The sequence below is a fragment of the Callithrix jacchus genome, chromosome 11 (assembly GCF_049354715.1).
Source record: "Callithrix jacchus isolate 240 chromosome 11, calJac240_pri, whole genome shotgun sequence".
NCBI classification, from domain to species: Eukaryota; Metazoa; Chordata; class Mammalia; order Primates; family Cebidae; genus Callithrix; species Callithrix jacchus.
Window position 1 is genome coordinate 57,715,951 of NC_133512.1, and position 23,319 is coordinate 57,739,269.

At 38.7% G+C, this 23,319-nt stretch overlaps 2 protein-coding genes across 49 annotated transcripts in view; one reads left to right on the top strand and one right to left on the bottom strand.

The window, feature by feature from the left end:
• Window positions 1-23,039, bottom strand: part of AKAP9 (A-kinase anchoring protein 9) — a 229,247-nt gene extending 206,208 nt beyond the window's left edge. For all 14 annotated transcript variants that reach the window (XM_035254937.3, XM_009002492.5, XM_009002491.6 and 11 more), the window contains exon 1: window positions 22,976-23,039. The gene's annotated coding sequence lies outside the window, so the exon portion shown is untranslated. The remainder of the gene's footprint in view (window positions 1-22,975) is intronic.
• The window catches only part of MTERF1 (mitochondrial transcription termination factor 1), a 560,591-nt gene that overhangs the window by 33,886 nt on the left and 503,386 nt on the right, over window positions 1-23,319 (top strand). For 20 of the 35 annotated variants that reach the window (XR_013523967.1, XR_013523968.1, XR_013523969.1 and 17 more), the window contains exon 1: window positions 23,126-23,167. The exons of 1 other annotated variant lie outside the window; for it this stretch is intronic. The gene's annotated coding sequence lies outside the window, so the exon portion shown is untranslated. Of the gene's footprint in view, window positions 1-23,125; window positions 23,316-23,319 lie in introns of those variants that run through there. 14 more of the 35 variants (XR_013523957.1, XR_013523959.1, XR_013523958.1 and 11 more) reach the window with 1 other exon arrangement.

Consider the following 23,319-nt stretch of genomic DNA (forward strand, 5'->3'; position numbering starts at 1 on the left):
TTAACAGTTGAATGTAGTCACCAGCATGGATGATTTTTAATTGATTGTAGAGTTATTAGTTGTCAGTGTAGCTAAATATCCTGTTCACTAATGAATTCAATGATTTTTTAAAAGACTAGTAAGAAGTTAGAAAAGTATAGAAATTACACATGAGAAATGTCTGTGGGATATTAATTTGGTCTGAATTTTGTGTTTTGCTGAGACAGCATTTTAGATACACAGAAAAAAAATGGTAACTTGGGAAACATTTTGTTTTAGTCTTTAACTTTTTAAAACTATTTTTCTGCTTTAAGAAATTACAGAACCAGCCATTACAGCAAAGTAGTCCAGTGTTACAAGTTAGTCTGTCACCATGGCAGCAGCATCTGGTGAACATTCAAGATGAATTATTTCAGAAATCCAGAGGTTTCTGAATATTTATATAAGGAGACTTGTTTATCTGAAGAAATATATAATCAGTTCTCTTTGTAATCCTGAATTGTATGTAATGTTAACTTCTTCAGAGAGAAGATACTAGTATGTACAATTCCAGAATAACCTAAAGATGCCCAACATCAAGTAGCTGCAGAAATAAAATCAGTGTCGAAAAGACAGTAAGATGGAGAATTGGCCATTTAAACTTAAAAATTACTCAATACTTTGGTATCACATATGATGCTGATGCTAGAAATGATGATGACAATAATGATGATGATGATGACAATGCTACTGTGAGTCAACAAGGATAGAATACTTATTAGTGTTAAACACAAATGTTCAGTCATTTCAGTGCATTTCTTGTTCATTCTTGAAGAACAGTGCTACTTAATTTTCATGTGAGATGCATCCTACGTTGTAGGAGTCATGTTTTTTGACTCATCTGTTGTGGTGAAACATGCCACAGAGTTACGTAATTAGGTTAATTTTAAAGAACTACTATAAAGTAGTGTTTTTACTACCTTTTTCTCTGTCATCTTGAGATTATAGCATGAAAAATATTTGGATGAAATATTAAAAATTCAGTCAAATGACAGTTTGTCTTTTACATGATGTCAAAAGACTTCTTTGACTGGTTTTATGTTTTTGTTTTTATAGTAAGGATTTTATCAAGTGCTCAAAATGCCCTGGTCACCACACTGAGTACTTCATGCACCACTTCTGAGTTTAATCTTCAGGCACAGGAGGCTTATGCTATGCCCAAACTTAGGTTAACTAACTATGTTTAACTGACCTGACCAGTAGTTATTGGACCAAATTGTTTCCTTTGTTGTCTTGTAGACACAATTTGTAATAAATGTAATAACTAGCTGTGTGGGACTCTCTTTAAAACTATTTGTTCTGGCAGAGGGAGGGAATGAGAGAGGGTGGTTAATGGGTACTGTTAGATCAAGATTAGCCTAAAGCTGACTCCTTACATATTTTAAGTTCAGCCTAAAGGTTTTTCTCTACATCGTGAACTATAACTAGCAGAGGTGTAAACAGACCATAGCTTACACTTGTGCCAATTACTGAGTTTTGGCCAAACAAATGTAGCCAACTGTTAGAATCATGTTCAAATAAGGCAAATGCCAACCTGTAACCAATCCAGCTGTTTCTTTACCTCACTTCAGTTTTCTGTGTGTTACTTTCCTTTTTCTGTCCATAAATCTTCCACCACATGACTATGCTGGGGTCTCTGACTCTGGCATGGCAGGCTGCTCTACTGTGAATCGTTCATTGCTCAATTAAACTCCTTTAAATTTAATTTGGCTGACTTTTTTTTTTATCAGTACAAACATTGAGTTAGATAGAAGGAATAAGCGTCAATGTTTGATAGCAGGACTCTGGGTAACTATAGTTAACAATACGGTGCACATTTCAATAGCTAGAACAAGAGACTTGCAATGTTCCCAACACATAAAAATAGTATCCTGACTTGGTCATTAAACATTCTGTTCATGTAGCAAAATATCATACATATTCCATAGATATGTATAAATATTATGAATAAATAAAAATGTTTCATTCAGCCACTTTTAACTACAGGGTTTCAGTAATGAGGTTTTCCACTGAACTATCTAGTCTAATCTCTGTAAGGTAATAAGAAAAATCCACACAGTGATACTGACTTTTGGTTCGGCCTGAATTTTGACTGACAAAATGAATTGTGAATGACAAACAGATGGTTGATAATTCTTTTCTTAATAAAGGGGATGATTTCTGTTTTTAATTTTGTAATTATAATTCATATTATTCAGAAATTTTATAAAACAGGTCACTATTATCTTACTTCATAAAAATTCTTCATAAAAATATATTTTTATCTGTTAACATCCCAAATATCCAGAAGTGACAATATGAGCTTCTGCTAAGGCATACTTCAATTATCCTTAGAGAAATAGTCACCTGGTGCTCTTAGAAACTTTATCAAGGGAGGAACTCCTTTTTTTGTGACATTAATATTCCTTAAGTCTCTTACCTCCAAAACTGTGTACTTTGATTTTTCTTTACCATTTCTGTAAGTTTGTAAACTTTTTTCATTTTATGAAGTAACACAGAATTTGGCCTCCTGGTCAAAAGTTTTATACTCTATTGAAGTTTTTCAATCTTTAAGTGATTTTTTTCCTAAAATAATTTTAAAAGTTTCTTTCCAGACTGTCTGTTTATCAACTTGAGGCCTAATTTAGAGTCTTGTAATATTATGATGTCTATTATTTTAGCACAGACTTTTTTAAAAGTCAAAGTCTAATTATATACTTACTTGTTTTGTGTGTCAAAGTTTTGTGTATCCCATACAATGTTTTCTCTATTATCATTATTTGTGATAACTATTTATTAGTTTTAATAACATTATTAATAGAAATAGATTTAACAGTTTTCATGGTTTTGAAAAGTATAATTCAAAACCTTTTCTCCTATTATAACATGACAATTATTTTCTTGCTGTCAACAAACTGAAATGGTTGCTACGTACATTGCAGTCAAGTTGTAATCTCTTATATTTTCTCTCTTTCAAATGCTGGATTTTGCTAACATTTATAATATGTAAAAAGAATATTTTGCTCTTTTATTTCTTTTGAACACAAATATGAAATGAGTCAAAAATATGATTTTTTTCACACATTACTGTTGGAAATGAAAATTGATACAACTTTTTTGGAGGGCAATTTGGTTCTATTTGTCAAAATTTAAAATGCTCATACTCTTTGACCCAATAATGTCAATTCTTAGGTTTATATTGTATAGATAATCTTGCATATGTGCAACCCAAAGTATATGCAAATAAAATATTTGTTGTAGTTTTGAAATAGTAAAAGATGAAAAACATTTAAATGCTAATCACTGAGACTGTTTAGATGAATTATGATATATTCGTACAATGAATCACTATGCACCCACTAGCTTCAATAATGACTTTTATATATGCTGATTTGGAACAATGGCCAAGAGTGAACAATCAAGGAACAGAGCAAAGTATATGGTATACTATCTTCTGTGTGAAAGGACAAAATCAGAGGTGAGGGAGAGAGAGAGAGAAAGATAAAGAAAACAACAGGGAAATTTTATCCAGGTTTGTTAGCAAATGGATAGTTTTCACTGGAAGAATCTTCAAGAAACTAGGTATAGTGTTTGCTTCCAAAGAGGGAAAATAGGAAAAAGTAGAGGAAAGGTAGAGAGACTTAGTTTTTATTGTATATGCTTTTTAATTTTGGTATCATGTGTATGTAAATATATATACACACATATACTTTTAAAAACTAAAAGAAATATGGCCTCATGACCTAGAAATAACACACTGAAATAAAATTCATTTCCTTCTACCTTCTCCATCACTTGAAAAGGACTTAAGTTTTTTTTATTAGTTGACAAAAAAAAAATAGACATTTCTACCTTTACAGCTAGCTTACAATCATTGCCAAGTAATTAGAGAAGACTTGGATTTTTCTTAACATTAAAAAGTGTTTGGCTTTGTAAATATGCCAATGTAGTTGGGTCTCTCTGATCTAAAGAGAAGTGGAAATTTGATAGTTACTAATGTAGAAAAGAATTTTGTTTGGAGGTTGCAATTGTTTGTGGTCTAAACTGATTTAACTGCCACATTGCTTCAATGTACCATGTACACAGTCTCAGAATAATTATCTAATAGGATATTGTAATTAAATTTCTGAAGATGAACTTTGCACCATATAAAATATGTAAAACATCATAAAATGTGGACTATATATGTAAGACATATTTAGAGATTAATGGCAATAGGTTTAAGAATTTATGTCAAAGCTTTAAAATAAGTTTTTAAACTTTACAAGTGGGCCAGGGGCGGTGGCTCACATCTATAATCCTGGTACTTTGGTAGGCTGAGACAGGAGGATCGCTTGATCCCAGGAGTTTGAGACCAGCCTGGGCAAAGTGAGACCCTGTCTCTACACAAAATTTTAAAAATTGGCCAGGCATGATGGAGTATATCTGTAGTCCCAGTTACTCAGGACACTGAGATGGGAGGATCCCTTGAGCCCAGGAGTTTGAAGTTGAAGTCAGATATGATCACGCTACTGCACTCCAGCCTGAATGACAGAACAAGATCTTGTTCCCCCCACAAAAAAAAACAAACAAAAAAATGAAGTCAAACAGAAAAAAAAGTTAAAATTTCAATGTGGAAAAAAGAATTACAAAGACATTATAATGCTTTGTAAAATGCTATCTTGCTTATAGGCAAAGACTATCTCAAATCCTATGTTTTGTGGCCATCTCATTGACACTCAATGAGAAACAAGAAAAGTCAAAGTTTTTTCCTGAAAATAAATATTAAGGATACTAGAAAAAAAATTGCATGCTCATATGCATTCTCACAACACAGGCACAAATGCATGCAGATCAGTTCACTGCCAATTCACTAATGTTTTCCCTTCACCATCCCCAGGAATTCTTATCTGTTTCTCTTCTAAGGATGTTTACATGACTGGATAATTATACAAATGAACTGGCACTTAATCTTCTAGAATGATTATAATAATACATACCTTTAGAAGAAGGATGTCTTTGACTTCTGGATCTTAGAGTCGTACAACATATGGTCTGACAGATTTTAAGCTCCAAGTATCTATTTTTAGACATGATGGCTCTTTACCCTTATGTTTTAATAAAATAAAACGTATTTGTTGAGCAGATACTTGCTTTCAAAATGTCATTTTAGCTAGAAAGCAAGTGGTTTTGTCAGTCTAGAAAGTTTGGTGAGATGAATAATTTAGTCTGTAGGAGTAAGATGTCTAGGGAAGAAATTTGAGTAGGGGTTTAGATAATGCAGTCAATTAATTAAATGATTTTAGGATACCTGATTCACAATAGCTAGTTTGAATATGTACTAAAAATGCATACAGATCACAAATCATGATTGTGTTATTTTCAAGGGCAGTACAGAACATGTACTTCACTGCATAATAGAAAAATATATGCTTTCAAAAATATGATATTTATTTTTATTTATTTATTTATTTGTCTTCTGCTAATGTTCACAGAGGATCACACTGCCTCATCAAAATAGAGAATAGAATCAACGTTAGGTTTATATTTAATATCAGGAACAATGAACATACGTTGGAGTACTTTTCTTTAATTAGACACATTTAAAATTTTATAGTTCTAGGCATGATAATAGGAATTGCTTTGACAGCTTCTCATAGTAATTAGGTGGGTTCACGAATGCTGTGTCATAAAACTCCCCTTGGCACTAAGAACATCATATATAGAAGATTCTGCTAGGGGAAAGAAGAGAGTAACTCCCTTTACCTCATCGATGGCTGAGAAGTCATCAGTTTCTTTGTTTTTTTTTGAGACAGGGTCTCATTCTCTTGCCCAGACTGGAGTGCAATAGTGCGATCTTGGCTTACTGTAACCTCTACCTCCCAGGCTCAAGTGATTCTCCTGCTTCAGCCTTCCAAGTAGCTGGAATTACAGGTGTGTAATTAGCCCAGCTAATTTTTGTATTTTTAGTAGAGATGGGGTTTCACCATGTTGGGCAGACTGGTCTTGAACTCCTCATCTCCAATGATCCACCGGCCTTGGCCTCTTAAAAGTGCTTGAATTACAGGTGTGAGCCACTGTGCCTGCCAGCCATCAATCTTATCCACAGAAACATATGCTGTTAAAGTCTGCCTTCATATGTATTCCTCTCCTTTGGCAAACCTTAAAGATGATTCCCTCTGACACTAGCAAAGTGGATTTCTTAGTTAATGTGGTGCCTGGCATGGTGTGAGGTATATTCATGCAGTCCTCAATTTACAGATGAGCTGGGTTCCAAAACTTTGGTACTTAGAATAGAATTTCCAATTTAAACAATATTATAGATAGTGCTAATGTTCTGAGAATAACCCACACAATGAAGTGTTGTAAAAAAAAAAGCAGAAAAAAAAATTAAAAAAAAGAAGATTGCCAAATAAGTATCAAATAGTAGTAGTTTTATGGACACTAGATGTTCTTTATTTTCATATCAAAATTCCACTTTAAAAAAATTTAGTTTTTTTTTCTTTGGTTTAAATATACCACGGATATTACAGTGTATATCAGGTTGAAAAAAATACCATTTATACTAGTCTTATGCTTAGGCATGAATGCAGTTGGTGTTGGGGGAGAGGTTTGTAAACACGAATCAAAGGAGAGGAGAAGATTCTGGAATTAACTAGGTACAAGTTAAAAGAGGGAGAAGAAAGGGAAGGGGATTAAAGATGAGTCATCTATGGGAAAGAGATTATTAAGGTATCACTAAAGAGGTGTGTATTGACAAAGAGAAATATCCGGCAGCTTGACTAAAGCATGGCTGTAAAGATGTTTGGTCAGATGATTTCCTAGCCATGCTTTTCACTAAGTGACACTATTTACTCAGTACAACTTTGCCAAAATAGTGAGAGTAAGGATGGGGGGCAGAAAAAGTGGGAGGGCATTAAACACCTGCTGTTTTGTCTGCCCAGCAACTATTTCTCCTTTTACCACTCATGTCCTTTTGGGGCAGAGGCTTAGTCACAATGAACAACGACAGCCTGTAATTATTGCAATTGGGAGTCCAGACCACAGTGGGATTAAGCTCTGAGGGTTGAGCTGCTGAGCTGCTGGCCTAAGAATCTTTGAATACTCCCTGGCTGGGATCAGAATTGACCCCAGAATCCAGAGTAAGGGCTTAACCAGCAGGTAAAAATTAAGCAACTCTGGTTTCAAAGGTGTAGTAGTTCTCAATTCTGGCTAAATGTTAGAATAATCTGCTAGAAATTAAAAAGAAAAACAATGAAAAGCAGACCAACATCTGGGCCTCATGTCAAACCAATTAAATCAGAATCCCTGGGGGTGAAGAGCTGGGCTTCAGTATGTTTACAAAACTCCCTAGGTGATGTTAATAGAAGCTAGGATTGAGAACCACAGGATGTGAAGTATACAGAGGTGAAAGAGTCAAGCATCCACCTCATGGGTAAAAGTGAAGAAGGAAGCTCTACAGGCAATTCTAGAGTAGGGGACACTTCATGTTTGGCTGACGTGATCTGGAGGGCACTGGTTAGCACATATTGGAATTAGGAGTGCTGTGAGGAAGGCTGGGGAGTGCAGTAAGGTAAGGCTTCCTCTTCTTCATTATTTTGCTTTGAAGCAGCCTATATTATTCACTCTTCAATGGTTATATGACAAGCAGTACTTGTCTCCTCTTTGAGTGCCTAGCAAGGGCAGTAGTAATTTACAACGTATCAAAATTTACTCTTTTTGCACTGATCTGTGCCCTTAGGAGGGGAGGAAGTATGAGCCATCTTCTTTTTTTTTTGCCAATCAGTTTGAGCTTATGAGGTTAGCCTTGAACTGATGACCTCGCCTTCACGAGCGCCATGACCTCTGGCAGGAGCCACTTTGGACCCCGAGCCATCTTCTTGTAATAATAAATCTACCACTTGGGTACAATGTGAGCAAACCTCCCACTAAATAGAATTTCTGAATTTTAGAGCTGGAAGGGGCCTTTCATATCACTTAGTTCACCCTTTTCTTTCAGACTGTAAATATCTCCACTAAACTTGTCAAAGGCAGGAAGTATTTCTTATACTTCATGGTTTCTCTAGCACCCACATGGTGGATATTATATGACCAACAATGTAATGGTACATATATGACCAATGAAATAATTTTCAGATGAGGAATCTCGGTTCCAGAGTCAATAAATTAGTAGGTTCATTCATTCATTCATATAATATTAGTAAAAAGAGAAAGCTTTAGATATTCTTGAATGATATAAAATAACCTAATGATATAAGTTAATTAGACATATAAGAGGCTAGAGTGTTTCTGATGCTCTTAGAAATGCAAGTAAATTTAATCCCAATTAACATATTGAGACTCGAGAAAAGAATATGGCGCAGTAGCAGCAATTCAGGATTGCAGCTCTCAGTGAAGGCGCAGAGGGTGAGTCCAAGCCGCATTTCCAGAGGGATCTTTGTTGCCCACAGAATGGGAAAATTCCCAGGTGTAGAGAGACACGGGACGCCAGTGCAGCTGCTTCAGCTGGTGCGGCTGTTTTGGCCGGCACTGCAGCGCAGCGGCACTCCGCACAAAGTGCACTGGTCTGGGTGCCCTGTTAAACTGGCAATCTGAGATTTGGGAGGGCAGATTAGCATATCCATCTGATTAAACGGGACTTGGACAGTGAGCCAGACCAGGAGATTCTGGGGAAACGGCGTTTGAGCTGGTGCAGTGGGTCACTGCACGGGAAATCACACAGATCCCAGTGCCCGATCAGCAGGCGACTGAAACACCTGGGAGAAAGTCAACTGTTCAACTTAAAAAAAAAAAAAAGGGGGCTCTGAGGCAGGGAGCCAGGTGATAAGGCTCGGTGGGTCCCACCCCCACAGGGACAAACAAAACAGCGATTTGAAACGCTCAGGGTTGAGAGGTTCACTGCGGGAACAGCAGAACCCAGGACAATGCAGCTCAGTGGGGGTGGGGCATCAACCATTACTGAGGCATTCCACCCCTACTGAGGTACACTCCTATTGCTGACGCAGCCTGCTGTTGCCAAGGCAACCTGCCATAACAGAGAGACTCTGCCAACAGGACGTAGCCCATGACAGCAGGAGGGAGCCCACAACAGCAGGGCGGAGCCCATGACAGCACGGCAGAGTCCACAGCAACAGGGTGGAGCCAACAGCAGCAGGACAGAGGCCACGGAAACAGGGTGGACCCCACAGCAGCAGGGCGGAGCCCACGGCAGCAGGACAGAGGCCACAGCAACAGACCAGACTTCACGTTAGCAGGGCAGAGCATCGGCAGGCAAGTAGTGATTAGAATGCCTCCTAGCTGGGCAGGAGAGTGCAATGGATACTCATAAAGAAAGCCCTAACTCCCCAAGACAGAGCATCTGAGGAAAAAAAGGGGCCTTATAAGTTCTGCTGCAGCAGACTTAAATGTACCAGCCTAACAGCGCTGAATGAACAACAGAGCTCACAGCTCAGCACTTGAGCTCCTATAAAGTACACACCATCTCCTCAAGCAGCTCCCTGACCCCTGTATATCCAAAGAGTCACTTCAAAAAGGACCGATCAGACTGACATTTGGCGGGCATCATTCTGGGACAAAGATAGCAGAAGAAGAAACTGGTAGCATCCCTCACTGTTTCACAGCTGCTACAGGTGTACCCCAGACAAGCCGGGCCTGGAGTGGACCTCAGCAGTTGTACAGCAGAGGGGCTAGACTGTTAGAAGGAAAACTAAGTAACAGAAATACGTCATCATCAACAATCTGGGAGTCCACTTAGAGACCCAATTGTAAAGTCAGCAACTACTCAGACGATAGGTGGATAAATCCACAAGGATGGGAAGAAACCAGTGCAAAAAGGAGGAAAATACCCGAAACCGAAACACCTCACCTCCTACAAAGAACCAAAACTTCTCACCAGCAAGGGAACAAAGCTGGATGGAGAATAAGTGTGACGAAATGACGGAATCAGACTTTAGAAGGTGGATAATGAGAAACTTCCGTGCACCAAAAAAACATGTTCTAAATCAATGCAAAGAAACTAAGAAAATTGAAAAAAGATTTGAAAAAAGATTCAAGGAAATGATAACAAGAATGGACAACTTAGACAGGAATATGAATGAATTGAAGGAGCTGATAAACACAACACGAGAATTTTGCAAATCATGCACAAGTTGTAACAGCCGAATTGACCAAGCAGAAGAAAGAATATCAGAAGTCGAAGATCAACTCAATGAAATAAAATGAGAAACCAAGATTAGAGAAAAAAGCACAAAAAGGAATGAACAAAGTCTCTAAGAAGTGTGGAACTATGTGAAGAGACCTAACCTACGTTTGGTAGCTGTACCAGAATGTGATGAAGAGAATGAATACAAGCTGGAAAATACTCTTCAGGATATTATCCAGGAAAACTTCCCCAACCTAGCAAGGCAGACCAATATACAAGTCCAGGAAATACAGAGAACACCACAAAGATATTCCGCAAGAAGAGCAACCCCAAGGCACATAATCGTCAGATGCACCAGAATTGAAATGAAGGAGAAAATGCTAAGGGCAGCCAGAGAGAAAGGTCGGGTCACCCACAAAGGGAAGCCCATCAGACTCACAGCAGATCTCTCGGCAGAAACCCTACAAGCCAGAAGAGAGTGGGGGCCAATATTCAACATCCTTAAAGAAAAGAACTTTCAACCCAGAATTTCATATCCAGCCAAACTGAGCTTCAGAAGTGAAGGAAAAATAAAATCCGTTGCGAACAAGCAAGTACTCAGAGATTTTTCTCACCACCAGGCCTGCTTTACAAGAGCTCCTGAAAGAGGCACTACACATAGAAAGGAACAACCAGTACTAACAATTCCAAAAACATACCAAATGCTAAAGAGCATCAACAAAATGAAGAATCTGCATCAACTAATGGGCAAAACAGCCAGCTAGCATCAAAACGGCAGTATCAAATTCAGACATAACAATATTAACCCTAAATGTAAACGGGCTAAATGCACCAATCAAAAGACACAGACGGGCAAATTGGATTAAAAAACCAAAACCCATCGGTGTGCTGCATTCAGGAAACCCATCTCACATGCAAGGATACACAAATTCTCAAAATAAAGGGATGGAAGAAGATTTACCAAGCAAATGGAGAGCAAAAAAAAAGCAGGAGTTGCAATTCTCGTCTCTGATAAAATAGACTTTAAAGCAACAAAGATCAAAAGAGACAAAGAAGGCCATTACATAATGGTAAAAGGATTGATACAACAAGAAGAGCTAACGATCCTAAGTATATATGGACCCAATACAGGAGCACCCAGATATATAAGGCAAGTTCTTAATGACTTACAAAGAGACTTAGACTCCCACACAATAATAGTGGGAGACTTTAACACTCCACTGTCAATATTAGACAGATCAACCAGACAGAAAATTAACAAGGATATCCAGGACTTGAACTCAGATCTGGAACAAGCAAACCTGATAGACATTTACAGAACTCTCCACCCCAAATCCACAGAATATACATTCTTCTCAGCACCACATCACACCTACTCTAAAATGGACCACATAATTGGAAGTAAAGCACTCCTCAGCAAATGCAAAACAACTGAAATCATGACAAACAGTCTCTCAGACCATAGTGCAATCAAGTTAGAACTCAGAATTCAGAAACTAACTCAGAACCGCACAGCTTCATGGAAACTGAACAACTGGCTCTTGAATGTTGATTGGATAAACAATGAAATGAAGGCAGAAATAAAGAAGTTCTTTGAAACCAACAAGAATGAAGACACAACATACCGGAATCTCTGGGACACATTTAAAGCAGTATCCAGAAGAAAATATATAGCAATAAGTGCCTACGTGAGAAGAGTGGAGAGATTGAAAATTGACACCCTATCATCAAAATTGAAAGAGCTAGAGGAGCAAGATCAAAAAAACTCAAAACCTAGCAGAAGACAAGAAATAACTAAGATCAGAGCTGAACTGAAGGAGATAGAGACATGAAAAACCCTTCAAAAAATCAATAAATCCAAGAGCTGGTTTTTTGAAAAGATCAACAAAATAGACAAACCACTAGCCAGATTGATAAAAAAGAAAAGAGAGAACAACCAAATAGATGCAATAAAAAATGATAAAGTGGAAATCACAACAGATTCTACAGAAATTCAAACCATCATCAGAGAATATTACAAACAACTCTATGCACATAAACTAGTAAACCTGGAAGAAATGGATAAATTCCTGGACTCCTGCGTCCTCCCAAGCCTAAACCAGGAGGAAGCTGAAACTATGAATAGACCAATAACAAGGTCAGAAGTTGAGGCAGCAATTAAGAGCCTACCACACAAAAAAAGCCCAGGTCCATATGGGTTCACAGCCGAATTCTACCAGACACACAAAGAGGAGCTCGTACCATTCCTTCTAAAACTATTCCAAATAATCCAAAAAGAGGGAATCATTCCCAAATCATTTTATGAGACCAACATCATCCTGATACCAAAACCCGGCAGAGACGCAACAAGAAAAGAAAACTTCAGGCCAATACCCATGATGAACATAGATGCAAGAATCTTCAATAAAATATTGGCAAGCCGATTGCAACAGCAAATCAAAAAACTTATCCATTATGATTAAAGTAGGATTCATCCCAGGGATGCAAGGCTGGTTCAACATATGCAAGTCTATAAATGTAATTCACCACATAAACAGAACCAAAACCAAAAACCACATGATTATCTCAATGGATGCAGAGAAGGCATTCGACAAAATTCAACAGCCCTTTATGCTAAAAACCCTCAATAAACTCGGTATCGATGGAACATATCTCAAAGTAATAAAAGCTGTTGACAAACCAACAGCTAATATCATACTGAATGGGCAAAAACTGGAAGCATTCCCTTTGAAATCTGGCACTAGACAAGGATGCCCCCTCTCACCACTCCAATTCAATATAGTACTGGAAGTTCTAGCCAGAGCAATCAGGCAAGAAAAAGAAATAAAGGGTATTCAAATAGGAAAGGTGGAAGACAAATTGTCTCTATTTGCAGATGACATGACAGTATACCTAGAAGACCCCATCGCCTCAGCCCAAAAACTCCTGAAACTGATAAGCAACTTCAGCAAAGTCTCAGGATATAAAATCAATTTTGCAAAAATCACAAGCATTCCTATACACCAACAACATACTTAAAGAAAGCCAAGTCAAGAATGAACTGCCATTCACAATTGCTACAAAAAGAATAAAATACCTAAGAATACAATTCACAAGGAACGTAAGGTACCTCTTCAAGGAAAACTACAAACCACTGCTCAATGAAATAAGAGAGGACACAAACAGATGGAGAAACATTCCATGTTCATGATTAGGAAGAATTAATATCGTGAAAATGGCTATACTAGCCAAAGTAATTTACAGAATCAACGCTATCCTCATCAAGCTACCATTGACTTTCTTCACAGAACTGGTAAAAACCACCATGAACTTCATATGGAACCAAAAGAGAGCCCGCATAGCCAAGTTAATTCTAAGCAAAAAGAACACAGCAGGGGGCATCACACTACCGGATTTCAAACTATACTACAAGGCTACAGTAATCAAAACAGCATGGTACTGGTACCAAAACAGAGATATAGACCAATGGAACAAAACAGAGGCATCGGAGGCCACACATATCTACAACCATAAAATCTTTGATAAACCTGACAGAAACAAGCAATGGGGAAAGGATTCCCTGTTTAATAAATGGTGTTGGCAAAACTGGCTAGCCATGTGCAGAAAGCAGAAACTGGACCCCTTCCTGACACCTTACACTAAAATTAACTCCAGATGGATTAAAGACTTAAACATAAGACCTGGCACCATAAAAACCCTAGAAGGAAATCTAGGCAAAACTATCCAGGACATAGGAGTAGGCAAGGACTTCATGACCAAAACACCAAAAGCATTGGCAACAAAAGCCAAAATAGACAAATGGGACCTAATCAAACTCCACAGCTTCTGCACGGCAAAAGAAACAGTCACTAGAGTGAATCGGCAACCAACAGAATGGGAAAAAATTTTTGCAGTTTACCCATCTGACAAAGGGCTGATATCCAGAATTTACAAAGAACTCAAACAGATTTACAGGAAAAAAATAAACAAGCCCATTCAAAAATGGGCAAAGGATATGAACAGACACTTTACAAAAGAAGACATATATGAGGCCAACAATCATATGAAAAAATGCTCATCATCACTGGTCATCAGAGAGATGCAAATCAAAACCACATTGAGATACCATCTCATGCCAGTTAGAATGGCGATCATTAAAAAATCTGGAGACAACAGATGCTGGAGAGGATGTGGAGAAAAAGGAACACTTTTACACTGTTGGTGGGAGTGTAAATTAGTTCACCACAGTGTGGCGATTCCTCAAGGCCTTAGAAATAGAAATTCCTTTTGACCCAGCAATCCCATTACTGGGTATATATCCAAAGGACTATAAATCGTTCTACCATGAGGACACATGCACATGAATGTTGATTGCAGCACTGTTTACAATAGCAAAGACCTGGAACCAACCCAAATGCCCATTGATGATAGACTGGATTGGGAAAATATGGCACATATACACCATGGAATATTATGCAGCAATCAGAAATGATGCATTCGTGTCATTTGTAGGGTTATGGATGAATCTGGAGAACATCATTCTTAGCAAACTGACACAAGAACAGAAAATGAAATGCTGCATATTCTCACTCATAGGTGGGTGATGAAAAATGAGAACACATGGACACAGGGAGGGGAGTACTAAACACTGGGGTCTATTGGGGGGAAAAGGGAAGGGCCAGCGGGCGGGGGGTGCTGGGGAGGGATAGCCTGGGGAGAAATGCCAAATGTTGGTTAAGGGTACAAAGGAAGCAAAACACACTGCCATGTGTGTACCTATGCAACTGTCTTGCATGTTCTGCACATGTACCCCAAAAGCTAAAATGCAATAAAAAAAAAGAAAATTAAACACTCATAGGTGGGTGTTGAACAATGAGAACATGAAGACACAGGGAGGGGAGCATCCGACACTGGGGTCTGTTGCGGGGAAGCTAGGGGAGGGACAGCATGGGGTGGGGAGGTTGGGGAGTGATAACATGGGAAGAAATGCCAGCTATAGGTGATGGGGGGATGGAGGCAGCAAACCACATTGCCATGTAAGTACCTATATAACAATCCTGCATGATCTGCACATGTACTCCAGAACCTAAAGTACAATTAAAAAAAAAGGAAAAATAAAATAATAATAATAATAATAATAATAGGGAGAAAATTCTGGAGGCCTAAGAACCAATCAACCAGTAAGAAGAAAATGTAGGCCAGTGATTTTAACAGCTATGAATGTTGTTTTTCTGTTTCATATGGTATGTAACCCCTTGACAAACCTGCAGTGAAGTGTATATTGCTCACTAATGTTTATAGGTGATGTGGTTTACTTTAGCAGAACTCAAAGTGGTCCTAGATTCTAGGTCCAGCAGGGAGGATTGTAGCTGACAGAGACAGAGGATGGAGGATGTTGGCACCTGTATTCCACAAAAATGGATAAAATTCTGTATCCTCAGGAATTTCTCTCTAACAGTGGAAAAGACAAATATGTATATATCAAATTAATTTCAACACATGGTAGAATGAATTCAGTGTTATAATGATTGAACAAAGTGTTACATACATACAGAAGTGGGAAGGATTTATTCTGATTTATACAGAAGTGGGAAAGAAGTGGATTTGGGAAGGCTTCAGGGAGAGATGATATTCCCCTATGGGTGAAGTGACTAACAAGCAGAGATAGAGAGAAGAGGAGCAAACAAAGGACCAGAGGCAATGAAGTGCAAGGGTATGCTTGAGAAATGATGATGAGACTACATGGTGTTGGAAAACACTGTGAACAACTAACTCCTACCTCTAGATTTTTTGCTATGCAAGCCACCATTGACTGGAGATTCTGTTCCTTGCAGCTAAATACAATCCTCATAGACTGCTCAGTAACTATGTGCTGAATGAATAGAGAAATGGGAAGATGATTGAAATGTAAGATCAAACACCTCAACTCCAATTCGGGGTCTCTAGCTGCCTTAGTGGACAGTAGATGCTTTTGTCTGTCCAACTTCCCTTCCTTCAAGTTAGTAATAGTGAGCTCCTATTTCCCTTAATTTCCTTTCTCCAACTCCAAATGTTTTTTTCTGGGGCTTCCAATTGCATTATATCCTGCCACCTCCACCCCACCTCTAAAATATGGGATGATCATATGACCCAAAGAAGCCAATCAGAATATTTATTTTGGATTTGATGTTCAAAGACTAAGAGTTAGAATTTCTCTCTTTAAGTTTCCAGTTAAAAGGTTGCGACCTTAGAGATCCTGGTAGCCATATACTTTGTTGCATGGGAGAACTTGAGAAAATTAGGACTATGCACAGAGAGAAGCTGAGATGAGATGCAGAGAGAGCTGTGGATCTAATTTAATTTGGATTCAGTTGTGCCTGAGGACATCTCTGCTTCTCTTTTTCCCATAGGAGAAAATAACTGTGCCCCTTCCCCTTTTGGGTTGAGTCAGCTTGAGTTGCATTATGTCACCTGCAGTTGAAAGAATCCTGTGTAATGGTCACTAGCAACATTATTTGTTAAGTAGTAATTTTTACCATTTTAGACCTTAGTTTATCTATAAATAAAGGGTATTGGACAAGATAATCAATATTCCTTCAAGCTCAGTTACCATTTTTCACACTTCTGTTACAACTAGAAAGTTTGAGCCAAAATATGTTAAACTAAATCCTTTTAATTTTTTAAAAGAAAAATAATCTATAAAGAAAAATTCTTAAATCAGGCTGAAACCTACTTTCCTTTCTTCACATCAACACTTAAGGTAGACAATCACAACAGAACTTTGAGTAATATCTTTCACAACTGGAATGCAGTCATCCAAACATGAGACTAAAAGATTACTTTATAATTTAGTATATAATAAAGTCATATTTCAAAGCAAAGGGGAAATAAAGTACTATTCATTAAATGATGTTAGGACAATTGACTAGCCATTTTGGAAAAAAACAAAAATGAATTTCTACTTCATTCCTCATTCCAAAATAAAATCCAGACAATTCAAAGATTTAAAGGAAATAATAATAATAATAATAATGAAATTACTGGAAGAAAATAATGAAATTGCTAGAAGAAAATATTTAAAGGAAATAATAATAATGAAATTACTAGAAGAAAATATTATGAATTTGAAGTGAAAAGAACTTTTTAAGAACAAGGTAACTTCTACATAAACTTGAGGTGAAAATGATTTTTTTTTTTTTTGAGACAGAGTCTCACTCTCGCCAGGCGCCAGGCTGGAGTGCAGTGGCACAATCTCGGCTCACTGCAACGTCCGCCTCCCGGGTTCAAGCAATTCTCCTGCCTCAGCCTCCCAAGTAGCTGGAACTACAGGTGCATGCCACCACGCCCAGCTAATTTTTGTATTTTTAGTAGAGACGGGGTTTCACCATGCTGGCCAGGATGGTCTTGATCTCTTGACCTCATGATCCACCCACCTCGGCCTCCCAAAGTGCTGGGATTACAGGCTTGAGCCACCATGCCCGGCTGAAAAGGACTTTTTATACAAATAAGTGTAATCTCAAATGCAGCATAAGAAAGGGGTTAAGAGTACAGGTTCTAGAAGCAATAGCTTGCCTTCAGATCTTAGTTTTATGAACATTAACTTTACGATCCTGACACGACTCTATTGTTTGGATATTGGACCCTCCAAATCTCACGTTGAAATTTGATCCCCAATGTTGGAGGTAGTGCAATATGGGAGGCATACAGGCTTGGTGCTGTACCGAGTGAGTTGTCACTCTTAGTTCCTGTGAGAGCTGCTTGTTAAAAAGAGCATGGCAACCCTCACCCCTCACTTCTTCTCTTGCCACGTGATCTCTGCATGCCCTTTTGCCTTTTACTGTGAGTAGAAGCAGCCTGAGGCTCTCCTCAGAAGCAAATGCTGGCACCAAGCTTCTTGTACAGCCTTGATATAGTTTGAATATCCCCTCCAAATCCAATATTGAGATGTAATCCCCAGTGTTGGAGGTGGGGCCTGTTGGGAAGTGTTTGGGTCATGGGGGCAGATTCCTCATATTCTTGGTGCTGTCCTTGTAAGAGTGAGTTATTGTGAAACCCTGTTGTTTAAAAGTATGTGGCACCTCCTCTCCCCTACTTGTTCCCTCTTGCCACGTGAGACGCTTGCTCCCCCTTTGCCTCCCACCATGATTGTAAACTTCCTGAGGCCCTCACCAGAAACAGAGCAGATGTCAGTGCCATGCTTCCTGTACAGCCTGTAGAACTGTAAGCCTCTTTTCTTTATAAATTACTCAGCTTCAGGTAATCCTTTATAGCAACACAAAAATGGACTAAGACACAGAGTCACTTAATTCATCTAAGCCTCAGTTTCATCTGCGAAAGTATGATACCTGCCTCATAGGGTTGACTAAGGATATGCAATATACTCTATGGGTGTATGTATATAGGCCATAATCTGTTAAGACCTGCAATAAACTTAATGAGCTACTCACATATAACTGTAATTTAGCTTCAGTTACAGTTATACAGTATATTGCCCACAACACCTAAAATACTTAGTTTACATGTTTTATTTATATTCTTTTGGTTTATATTCTTCCAGAACATATGAAAGAATATAAACCAAAAGAATAAATAAAACATAAATAGTGGTTATTTCTAGGTGATGGAATTACGAGTGAAATCATTTTTTTACCCCTTTCTTCATTTGTATTTTCTAACATGAACTAAATAATTATGTCTCCCTGAGTGTCAGCATAGCATTGTGAATACAGTCATAGACTTGGGAGCCTGACTTCTTAGGCTGCAATGCTGGCTCTCTTACTTAATACCTGCATGAGCTTGGGTAAGTCACATAGTCTCTATCTCAGTTTTTCCGTCTGTAAAATGGAGATAATATTATTTCCATTATACAATAAAATGAGTTAATATAGGTGAACTGATTAGAATTGTGCCTGGCAGATAGCTTTATGTGAATGTTTTCAAATATTATTTTTCTCTCCATGTGCTTTCTTCTCTTAAACTTCCTAGTTTTTGGATGTCTTTAATATAGTAATCAATACATGAAGTTATGGTTATATGTGAGTAGCTCATTATAGTTTAATGCAGGTCTTAGCAGACTATGGCCAGTGGCCCAGCAGCCCTCAAGCTAAGAATGGTTTTTACACTTTGAATGGGTTGTGAAAGATAGAAAATAAAAAAGGGAATTTGCAACAGAGACAGTATGTGACTCACAAAGCCTAAAATACTATTTTGTCCTTTATAGAAGAAGGTTGCTGACCTTTGGGTTAATATGCTTTCCCTTTCAAATACATTTGCAATTTTAAATCAGAACAGTTTATACCCAGGAATAAATCTCTAAAAGAGGAATTTCAAGAAATACCTTAAATGGAAAGGAAAATAGTTTTGGACAATGAACACAGTATTTCATCTTGTGAATGTGTGCTATCCTCTCTGTTGAGATTAATTTTTCTACCAATGATTCAGAATCACGTCATGGCAATTAATTTAAGATATGGTAAAGTAGGATCAAACAATTCAAAAGGTACTTAAACTCATGAGGATGAATGGGATCTCAAATGATTATTGGGGTTCTCTTGGCCAACTCTGGCTGACTGATCCAACTACTATGGAAATTGCGCTCATATCAGGTCTGGAATCAGCAAATTTGCTAGGCTAAGTATTCAGATTTTTGCCACAAACCCTTGTGGTAATGAGTGTGGGAGCATGAAAGCTGACTCAGGAAGTCTTTAGACACACTCAGAGAAAGAAAAATGCCTAAGCAAAATCTTTAGAAATCTTAAGTTATTTAAAAGCAATTGTGAAAAGGTGGAAAATAAAGCTATCTTTTCTATATGTTTGCCAATAAATAGAGTATTAACCTGAGACTCTCTGGGTAACTTTATCTACTACTTTAATTAGCCTTGAACAACTGGGAGACATTTTAAGCTTTATGCAAACAAAACAGCTGGAGGGAAGAGAATGGAGTAAGAGAGTCCTGGGTAGAAGCCTGATGTTCCTCTGAGGGCCCTCAAGTAAGTTACATAGGAAGCTAGCGGGTCTGTCTATGAAGTTGATGTGGGCTGGGGCAGGCATGTGTCAGCTGAATCCAGGAGACTGTGGGTATTGTATCATCTGAAGGGAAGGGTGGGAGGAATGAAGGGCCACTTTCTTTTTGACCTTTCTTTGGGCTTGCTGATATTCAAATATGAATAAATGGTCAACTGAGGGGCTGTGGTTTGCCAGAAATCTATTTGCCTGAAGCAGGAAGGACACTTCCAGGACAGAGGAACAGACATATTTGGCACAGTTAAAAAATTATTAATTATAAGAAGCAGAGGAATTTCTGAATACAGCACAGATTCTGTGTTCAGACTTGACTTTCAGCCCAGCTTCTGAGTATCTAAGTCTAACATGCTGCGATTACAGGTGTGAATCACTGCACTCAGTCACTTAATTTTTCTTAATTATATCAACTTGGTAGGGACATGGGTCTGCTATGGTCTTGAGGAAGGAGATGAAGGCATGTAGAGGAGAAGACATTCAGGCTGAGAGTAAGAACTACCAGTAAGAAATAAGGTCCAGCAAGGCAGGGGCTCTGTCTTGGTTTCCACTATATCCCCTAACCTGAAAACAGGGCCTGGAATGTGCAGGTGCTCAATAAATGTTCATTGAATAAACACATGAAATACAGGAAAGGCATATACAGGTCCTACTGTAAAACACCATAAAGGACAATGAGGCAGTAGTCATTGCTCTTATTAGAGGTAATGACATTTCAAAAATCATTGAAGAAATACAATATCCTAACCCAGCCATGATTATACTTCTATTGTTATACTTTCAGTATTTTATAATATGCATTTAAAATAGAGTTGTAATCAGAAAATTTCTGATGGGAAATATGGAACTTATTTTAAAAAGAACCAATCTGCCTTTACCTACAAAATGTCACTAAAAACCAACATAGGTAATGTTAACTAAGTAAGTCTGAAATAACTCTTGATAGCTGTCAATACAAAAAATCTTAGACTTACTGGTAAAGGAAGTGTAAGACGTGCATTCTCTCGCTAGTTCCCACTCGATGGGCTTTAGTGTTCTCATTTGTAAAATGAGAGGGCTGGGGCTCAATAATCTCAAAGGCTATTTTATTTAATCTCTAATTTTTATTGTTTTACATTCTGATTTTAAAGCAGATTGTGTGTGCGTGTGCGTGTGTGTGTGTGTGTATATATATATATATATATATATATACACAAAATATATAGTAATATTAATTCAGACATAGGAGCTTCTTCCATGCAGAGGGAATATAGATTTTAGAAATTCACATTTAAAAAGCCATTTCCAATTTTTGGGGACTAATTTTTACCTGGAGGAATTGCAGTAAGTAGTTTTATTCAATAGATATACTGATTATTAGTATTTTAAATTCCCAAAGATTAATCTTTATCCCTCTAAACCAACAAAACAGAGAGTTAATCAAAAACAAAATGACAACAACCCAGTTAGGAGTCATCTAAGGGTAAGAGTGACAGTAAATCACAATTTTCATTGGCAAAGAAATGGGATAAAGAGGCCGGTAAGGGTGGCTCACGTCTGTAATCCCAGCACTTTGGGAGGCCAAGGTGGGCAGTCAGGAGATCGAGACCATCCTGGCCAACATGGTGAAACCCCGTACCTACTAAAATAATAAATAAATAAATAAAAAGCCGGTCATGGTGTCATGCACCTGTAGTCCCAGCTACTCGGGAGGCTAAGGCAGGGAAATGGCTTGAACCCAGGAGACAGAGGTTGCAGTGAGCTGAGATCGCGCCACTGCACTCCAGCGTGGGCAACAGACCAAGACTCTGTCTCAGAAAAAAAAAAGGGATAAAGAAAATTATTTTTCTTTTTTGAGACAGAGTCTTACTGTGTCACCAAGGCTAGAGTGTAGTGGCACAATCACGGCTCACTGCAGCGTCAACCTCCCAGGCTCAGGTGATGCTCCCACCTTAGCCTCCTAAGTAGCTGGAACTACAGTAGCCTGTGACTATGCCTCACTAATTTGTTGTAGAGATGGGGTTTCACCATGTTGGCCAGACTGGTCTTGAACTCCTGGCCTCAAGCCATCCTCCTGCCTTGGCCTCTCAAATTGCTGGGATTACAGGCAGGAGCCATCGCGCCTGGCCAGAAAATTATATCATTAGGCTCGTACATGGAGGAGTTAGTAATGCATGAATTTTTTCCTCCTTGTAGAATTCAGGATAAACCCTACTGATCCTGTATTTTTCTAAGGACCAAATCACCACTGTCTCCTGAGGATAACTCTACAGACACGATTAATTCATTAATGTAGATATTATCTTGCTTTTGATGGTCACCGGAGAATTGTCTTGAATTGAAGCTATTATCTCCTCCATTGTCATCATCACTAGGCAGGACCGCATGGTTTAAGGCAACGCCTCGGGTGGAAGCAAAAAGGCATCCACTGTGGAGATGAGGTTTAGGTTGCCTCCATGCTTTAATTTAAATAGCGCAAACCCGTCCCAATGACTAAAGAACCACATTTGAATTCGAGCTGCAAGGAGGTAAATCGAAGTATACTAGAATTGATTCCTAGCCCGCCTGAAGGCGGATGCTGAATTCAGACCAGCAGTCACACTCCGGGATTTCCACCGTAGTTCATGAAAGAAAGAGAATCTGGGGCTAAACAGAGTAAACGCACCCGCTTTTCCTGCACCAGAAAACGCCGAGGTGTTCATAGGCATCGCGTTAGTCACATTATCAAAAACTGCAACATCTATGTAAATAGTGACTTTCCCACCACGTGTCGTCGGCAGGCAGTGGATGCCCCCGAGAGGATGCCCTACAGTTCTCCACAGCCATCTGCCTAGGCGACTGGGGGTCCCTGGTCCTATCCCGCCCTCCGAAACCCGTGAAAGGTGTTCAATGCCCCGCGCTCACCGCGGTCTCTTGCTGCCCCCTGCCAGGCCCCTACCGTCGGGCTACGAAGGTCTGAAGTACCGCCACGAGGGGGCGCAGGACCGATGACGTCACCTCTGCGCGCGACCCGAGGACGGAAGTTAGTCTTTTCCACTTCCGCTCCGCTTAGCCACTCCGGACGCCAGAGACGGAAGTAAAAGCCATATACAGCGGGTGGGTACAGTTCAGGGTGAGGCTGGGAAGGTGGTGAGGCTGTGCTTTCCTTTCTTTTTGTGAAGAAGTGGGACTGGGTGACTGCTATACAGTGCAGCCTCTTGCACAATTGCCCTTGGAGGAGGAAAAGGGATGGAAAGAGTCTTCGGTAT